This window comes from Lactuca saligna, chromosome 4 (assembly GCF_052625555.1).
Source record: "Lactuca saligna cultivar CGN05327 chromosome 4, ASM5262555v1, whole genome shotgun sequence".
NCBI classification, from domain to species: Eukaryota; Viridiplantae; Streptophyta; class Magnoliopsida; order Asterales; family Asteraceae; genus Lactuca; species Lactuca saligna.
Window position 1 is genome coordinate 141,262,340 of NC_136420.1, and position 8,776 is coordinate 141,271,115.

An 8,776-nucleotide genomic window follows, 5' to 3' on the forward strand; every position below is an offset into this window, starting at 1 on the left:
TTCTCTCCTCTCTGTCGCTTTCTCTCCTCTCTGTCGCCTCTCGGTTCCTTCTTCACTCTCTGTTCCTCCCGCCTCTCTGCTTCTGTTCGCCTCCCGCCTCTCTGCCTCCTCTCGGTCTCTGTTCTCTCTTCCCCTCTCGGTCTCTGTTCTCTGTTCTCTCCTCTATGTCTCTTCTCTTCTCTCGGTCTCTCTTCTCCCCTCTCGATTCCTGCTCTCTCTCTTCTCCCCTCTCGGTTTCTGCCCTCTCTCCTCTCGGTTTCAGCATCAGAAGACCGAAACTCGGCCAGATTTCGAAAATTTATCACTTTTAGCCACTTTTTGATATTTTTAACATTTTAAGCCCGTTTTTCGTGATTTTAAAGCGAGATTTTCTCCAGAAATTATATTTTAACATAATAAACCCTAAATATTCATAATTTAAACATATTTTGATGAAAATCATTATCTGAATAATAAAGATCTAATGGGGGATTTATTTAAGGTGGAGTGTTGACCTTGCCTTAACTTATGTCACAAGCAACCACCCCACACCCACTCTATGACCAGTCATACCTCCCCACCTACCTAGGTCACTTCAATGTCCCTTACTGTGACAACCCGATATTTCAACTCTTTGTAATGGCCTGATAGGTCAAGTATTGTAACCATTTATGAGTTAATCAAAATAAACGTTGATAATAAAACATCCAAAAAGTTTCCATTTAACTACCTACTATGTTTTATATTATTAAACCGGGATCGTACGTAAAAAGAATGCCCAAACCCGACTTCGTATACTGAAGTTAAGATTTTTTTTTTCCAAATTCGGCTTAGCAACAGTCAACTGAAAACTCGAATCAGAGATCGAGCGACTTTTGGACGGAATGACCTAAACGAGAATCGAAGGTCTCGACAATGGTTTTTCAGCGGTAAAAAGTCTGGCAAAAACCGACGTCAGATAAAGAAGTTATGAATTTTTAAAGAAATTCCTTAATCACGTCATTTTAATAAATAAATAATAAAAATAATTTCGGAATTTGCTGACGGAATCTAAACGAAAGTTGTAGATCGTAGTCTCACCTTCGCGGGGATATAAAGAACGTCGAAAACAGAGTTCGTATGAAGGAGATATGAATTTTTGAAGTTTGATAAATAATTTATATATAATTTTTATTAAAAACTTCGGTATTATCCGAAGTCTGAGTCACGCAAGTACGCCCCGCGTACACGAGTACGCCCAGCGTACTCGAGGCCACGGCCTTGGATCGTCCACGTCGCCCCTGTGCAAGCCTACCCCCCTGATGTGCACAAAAGTACCCACTAATTTTAATATTTATAACCTAACAAACTTAGACTATCTATGCACTTATAGGCAGTGTACCTAGTCAGATTACAGTATAGCTTAGGTAAGTCGGGTGTCGATTACAGGGAACGGTGTTACTAATTAATCTACTTACTATTAAATTAACCTAATTTATGAACAAATTTAATAAGGGGTTTTATCTGATTTTGCAAGATCAGATGAACTTAAATCAAATTCAATAAAAACACACTCTTGCTTAGTTGAATCCACTTCTCCCTTATGGCTAGCTAATGATCATGGGTTATAAAGTTGGTTTTTAGTTATATTAGTAATTTAGTTCTATCTTACCAATAAGTAACTAATTCATGTCAAACCATGTATGTTCACACATAATTAAACACATAACTAATTATGAATGTAAATATGCTATGTAAGATTTGTTGTATAAACGCAATTATGGTCACAATTCACGTTCTCTAGCACAACTAAGATTTATTCAGTCTAATTACTAATTAAGATTGGTCAATCCTAGCTCTAACAATTCAATGTTCACTAAATTATTAGGTAAACAAGTTCATGCAGTTTCATGGTCACTAAGCTACACAGAACATGCAATCAAGCAATTAAATAAACAAATAATAACATGCTAGGTTATACAAATCAAACACAAGCAATTTTTACCAACTCAAATTAATCCATAAACATATAACTATTCGTAAGTTCAAAGCTTCATCTAGCTAAGCAAGAGTAGCTAGATTCAGCTGCTCATCATAGTAATTAAACTAACACAGTTAAAACTAATGAAAGACATGTTCATAATTAACTAAAATATAAAACTTTACTTCTTTTGGTGTTGAAATCTCTCTTCCAGGACCTTTCTTTTGCTCTGAAATGTCTCCTGGAACTCCTTTTCTTCTGCCAAAAGTCCCTCCATTCGTCAAGGTCAAGGATCTATATAATTGCTGTTATCCATAAATTCACGTCGTGAATAATCATAAATTCACGTCGTGAGTCGTAGATAACCGTGCCCGTCAAGGATTTCTTCACCCGCGTACATATCTTCTAGAACCATCGATTCACGTCGTGAATCCTTTAATTCTCACGTCGTGAATAACCTTTTCTCCAGATTTACTTCACTTTTACTCTTCTAATTCCCAAAGTTTCTTTCTTTAATGTTTTCAGTCCCCTTTTCTTCAAAATGTCTTCTTTTTTGGCTGTAAACAACATTTAAGCTCATAAGTACCATTATTCTAAACAAATTACCGATTTTTTAATAAAAATGTACTTAAATATTGCCTAAAAATAAGTATAAATATGGCAATATCAAAATACCCAACACTTAGACTTTGCTTGCCCTCAAGCAAATTTAAACTAACATTACATTGAACAATCCGACTCTAATTCAGCCATTATGCCAAGACCTCAACGCATGCATTTGTGTCTAAAATTTTCCTAAAGTACCCCCCATACTTTAAATACTCACAATCTTCATAAACACTTGCCCACTTTTTCCGAACAATGCTCATTTTATGCAACCCTCCGAATCCATCCGCAGAAAATGTCCTAACCTCAAGGTATTTTTAGTTGAGCAACCTAAGCATACATAATCTATAATTACAACTTTTCGATACCACTATGGAGCTCTTTTGGAATTCTTCAATTCTTTGACATTTGATCTTTGATTTCTTTGAATTCACCACCTTATTTGATTTCTGGTATCTTCAACTTTTTGGACCTTGGAATTTTGATCTTTTAATCTTCACTTTATTTGCTCCAAAATTCTTCAAACTTTTTCGTAATTCTCTCTCTTTTTTTTACATGTACCTTTCTTTTTTCACTCAAAACCTACATGCTTAAGCAGAGGCGCTCAACCTGAACCTTTATTGGTTAATGATAATAATTTTCCTGGATACATTTCAGGTTTAGGCTGCTAAACATATTGCATCCTTCAAACCGAGCGGGGTTATGTTTTTGTTCCATGATTTCACTAAAATAAGGGAGGCCACAAATGCACTATAACGTATATTGGCTCAACTAAACATTTGAACTTTCATCGGATCATCCCGCATAATACTAGCAATTATAGCTCAAACTATTATTACTAGATTCAATTATTAAAAATTTGAAAATTTCAATCTTTACTATTATATGATTTTCTAGCAAATTACTTCTTCTACCCCTACCCCACACTTATTTCATACAATGCCCTCATTGTATGCATCAAAGTTAAAAAAAAAAAACTTAAAGAAAAGGTAGAAAAAAGAACAAACTCCCCTGGGATAGTGGCGTGAAGATCTCTAAAAGTGCGGGAAACGTGCATCTTGAATATGGACTTCCAAAAATAGAAACTTGATTCTTGAACTTGCGAAATAAGGAGTGTACCGGCAAAACATGAAATCGAGCCTTCAATCATCTTCAAATATGGTGTAAGTCTCCAAAAGTAGAATGACCAATGTGGGAAAGCATACGCCACATTGCATGGTGGTAAAAAAAATGAGCCAAAATAATCTTGAATATATTGACAAGAAGAACAACATCTACCCATAGAAGATTAAAATGTCAAGGGCCTTGAATCTCGTAAAAATCTAATATTCACGACATGAGTGTGGAATAATTCACAACGTGAAATCGAACTGAACGTATCCTGAGAACCTCCTGATAACTGACTCACGACGTGAATTAGAAATGTTCACGTCGTGAGAACTGGACAAGTAGAAAACATTGCTCAATCCTTCTTCTAATGCCTTAATGTATTAAGACTCTTCCAAAGTCATCAGTTTATGACTCATTCGCTGACACTCCACTCCATTAACTCACCCCAAACTTATTTTGAAAATATGGGTCTCGACTCTCGGAATTAAACAATCCCAGCTAAAAACGTACGCATTCATAACTCGCTATCCCTCCCAAGCACTCCGTAGCAATTTATGAGAAACAATCAACAACGAAGAATAAAAGTAACATAATATTCAAAGTAGTTCTTACAATCCCATAAAAACAAACTAAAAAAAACAAACTAAACACAAATCAAACAAAATAAATAACGATCAATCATCCTCCTCATTTTCATGCGCTCCACTAGTAGCAGCTCCATCACCTCCACGACCACCATATTCCGACCATCGTGGGCAAATCGGGTAATGATACCCTAAATGAGGCGGCTGCTCCACCCCAAGATGTTGAACCACATTTTCCATCGTGCCGCCTATCCAATTTACACTCAACGATAACTGGTCAAAGTAACCAGCCATATCACCCCCAAAAGGTGCACCAACCATGGAAACAGGTGGGTGTATCGGCTGCCCGCGGTCTCCCCTTCCTCTCACGTTCCTGCGCCTTGGTCTCGGCTCTGGCGTAGGTTGATCGGCTGGCTGATCATCCTCATCTTCACCCTCAACATCTGATGGAACTATTCCCCAGTGTGATCCAAAATTTCTGACGACCCGCATAGTCTCCAAATATCCCATACCAAAGTCATGCTCGTCCACACACGTCATGGATCTAATAATATCGGGAACAATCAGATGATAAGAACAGGCCAAACGAGTAACAAAATGACCCCCACAAATAGGGCTCCCAGGGCGCGAACTCGTGGCAGACCCAGCCATAAAACGGGCTAGAAAATACGGGATTTTACAACAGACACCAGGCTGTAAGATGCACCATAAGAAAAATAAGTTCTGCTTAGTCACTTTGTCTCCATGCCTCTTATGGTTGATGGAAAAGGTAATGAACCGGTGGAGTAAACGATGGATCGGGGACCGAATACTGCTCTCAGGAGATACTCCAGAATTAAACATCCCGGAGGCAATGTTATGCCAAAAAGAATATCCCGTGACACCCTTCGTATATCCTCTAGCAGCCCCTCCCAAAAACATGCCAAACTCGGGAGTCATAGCCTCCTGTCGATCATACAGCCCCACTCTCCAAGCAAACTCAACTAGGCTGCACTCCCGGTACTCACCCCCTAATCGAAATACCAATGCCTGTGGCCAATGTGGATCTTGGACCGTTTCCTGAAACGTCACCGTTGCGAAGAACTCGACACAAAATTCCTTGTAGACACGCTCTTGCACCCGGAACAGATTTTGCCAACCAGAACAGGTGAACGAATACCCATCTCCAATAAATGTCTTTGTCAAGAACGGGCCCACCCGATCTACGAGCCCTACTTCCCTCAATCTTGTCCAATTGACTGTTGGAGCAACTACAATTTCCCTGTTGTAAAGCCATCCCAATCTGTTGTTCCAACGGGTCAAAACATCACGGGTCGTCGTCGCGGGAAAATTGTAAAACGGGTGTAAACCCGCAACCCCAGCTGGAACCTCTCTTCTTGGAGCCATTCCTGCAAAAACACAAAAAAGAAACAGCCAAAACAAATATCCACAAATCAAACGTAGAAGAAAAATGAATTCTGATTAGCCCCAGAATTCACGTCGTGAATCATTTATGATTCACGTCGTGAGTTCGCAACCGCAGAAGGCAGAATCTTCACAATCGGGGAAAATCCAGTCAAAATATCCTTGGGTTTTACTCCTATACCACTTCCAAACACTTAGCATGAACATTCCAAGGTTATTTACGAACTGTAAAGAATTAATTTCGTCATTTAACAAACCCTAACCCTAAGTTCCACTACTAGAACCAAAAATTAAACTTAATAATCAATAATTGGTACCTTTGTTGGAAGTATTACGTAAGCACAATGGTAATTAGTAGAATTGTCGGCTAAATTCGCAGCAATGGGGACCAAGGGGGACCAATTTCTGTTTCCACTTCGTGAACAATAAACAAATGAAAGGGTTTACTGGTTTCCAGGGACTTAACATGTGGTCCTGTACTTTTAAACATTCATGTCGTGAATTATATACAATTCACGTCGTGAATAGTGCCTGGGCTTAAGTTTGGGCCATGTACTCACAGACTGATCTTGGGCTTGCTAGTCTAATGGGTTAAGCCATATCATGGATTATGTGTCCGGTTCATTCACAATTCACGTCGTGAACGGCTAACTATTCACGTCGTGAATAAAGTCTGGATAATCAATTTTTGAGTTTGAACTAAGTTCTTAATTACTACTACTTCCGTTTTAAGGTCCCCACATTTTGTTCTAATAGAGTTGGATGACTCGATCTAAGTTTTCAAAACTAAAATGCAAAAAGAAAGAGAGAAAAAAATTTCAAACCAAACTCGGGTTGCCTCCCGAGAAGCGCTTCTTTTTCTTGGAGTCTTGAGCTGGACTCCGTGCCTCCTACGTTGAGTCTTCGGAAGAGTCCTCCACCAAGATCTTTTGTTCCTTGAACCGCCTTTTGTAAGCTTGAACTCGCCTTTTATATGCCTTCTTTGAATTCTCCGTTTTAGCTTTTCCCTTTTCTTCAAGCTTGCGTTTTGTGCCCTTGGTTTCCTCCTTGTATTTTATGTCATTCTCTTCTTCTTTCACAACCGGCTTTGTTACTCTTGAAGTGACCTCCTCTTCATCACTTGTTATTTCCTCATCCTCTTTGCTTACCCAAGAAGGCGGGCTCTTGTAAGCTATGACTTCAATCAAATATAGAACAGATGCCTTTGGTTTTGTCCTCTTGACTTGATGAACTACCTTTATCTCTTCTTCCATAAGCTTTTCCAGTTCTTCTAGTTCATTCTCTTCATTAATTGTGAACACCTTTTCTTTATTTCCTTGAAAGTCATCCTTTATCCCAAAGACTTCTTGTTCATCTCCAACCCTCAAAGTTAGCTTAGACTCGCGGATATCAACAAGGGCACCAACAGTGTTGAGCAATGGCCGACCAAGGATTATCGGAACATTTGGATCTTCTTTCATGTCCAAGACTACAAAGTCTATCGGAAAAATAAATTTTCCAATTTTTACCAAAATATCCTCCACTATGCCTCGGGGTTGTGTCACCGAACGATTCGCCATGTGAATCTTCATTTTTGTAGTCTTCATTTTCTGAATCTCCAATTTTTGATAAAATGAAAAAGGCATCAGATTAATGCTAGCCCCAGAATCGGCTAAAGCATTAACCTTTATTTTATTCCCAAACTCGCATGGAAGAGTGAGGCGTCCAGGATCCCCCATCTTTTCTGGTGTTTCTCCCAACACAACTTTTGAAGTTTGTTCACTTAGAATCACTGTAGACTGCTTCTTTAATTGCCTTCGAGTGTCTATCAAGTCTTGCAGTAATTTCTGGTTCTCAGGAGCTTTAGATAAGGACTTGACAAAGGCAAATTCGGCTCATAAACCGAACTGACTGCAGAATTTTTTTGTTCATGACGGGCCCACGTCGTGAACATATAAGGTTCACGTCGTGAATTCTGGAACTTAGCAGCTTCATGATTTTCGAGCTTGATCTTCTTCATCTTTTGATCGGGCTTCCGTGGTTCTTCGTCCAATGCTTCCAGGAACTCCGAGATGGCTTCTTCTTCGGTGTCTATGGCCATTACATGAGATTGGTTATGTACTTCGGGATTCTTCGGGGACAATTTTTCATGAACTAGAGTTGCTAGTTGACCAAATTGTACTTCAAGGTTATGGATGGAGGCTTGCTGATTCTTTATCAAAGTTTGTTGTTCCAGAATAGCAGAATCAGTGGCATCATGTCGCTTTTCCGATGCTTCCATAAACTTCATTAAAATGGTCTCTAGGTCGGGTTTCTTCTCGGCTGGCGGCTGCTCCTTTTTATAGAGGCCTCGACCTGTCTGCCTATACTTCTCTTCTTTTTGATTCTTATACTCCTCATATGGCATCCACTCCTTCTTCGGGTTCCTCCAGTCCTCATCAAATTTATCCCCACTAGAGTAGCATACTTGAGCCTTTCTGTTCCCATAATCATCTACATTGCAGTCCCTTGTCAAGTGTGGACCACTGCATCTCTCGCAACCCACTCTTATGGCATGTATCGATTGGTCCATTTGTGTTATCCTGCGGTCCATATTATTTAACATGGCCATGACCGCTTCCATTTCTTCAGTTTGGGACCCTCATCCACCTTTGATTCCTTCTTGCCTCGGGTTGTAGTATTCGCGGGAGTGTTTCGCGAATTCTTCAATTAGCTCCTTGACCTCCCTTGTATTTTTCTTTGTCAAAGGTCCTTGAGAATCAAGGAGTTGTCTCGTCATCACGTTGACCCCATCATAAAAGATTGACATCTCCTACTGCACATTTAGGTCATGTTGTGGGCAATTTCTAAGTAAGCCCTTGTACCGCTCCCATGCTTCGTATAATGACTCCCCTGTCTGTTGCTCAAAGTTGGCTATTGCCTTCTTGAGTTTAGATATCTTGGATGGCGGGCAAAACTGGTCCAGGAATTGCTCACGCATTTGAGCCCAAGTGGTGATTGTACCCGGTGGAAGTGATTTTAACCACTCCTTAGCAGCTCCTTTGAAAGTGATGGGAAGCATCCTAAGCAAAACTATGTTTCTGTTGACATTTGGGACGTTGAAGTAATCCTCAATGTCGTTGACTTCATCTAGATGCTTAAAAGCATCCTCATG

The 8,776-nt window shown here is 39.6% G+C and overlaps 1 non-coding gene across 1 annotated transcript; it reads left to right on the top strand.

The window, feature by feature from the left end:
• The first annotated feature begins 8,447 nt into the window (after positions 1–8,447).
• LOC145044429 (small nucleolar RNA R71) lies at positions 8,448–8,554 on the top strand. The gene has a single exon (XR_013681381.1). It is a non-coding gene; the product is annotated as a small nucleolar RNA R71 (small nucleolar RNA).
• Positions 8,555–8,776: the final 222 nt, after the last annotated feature.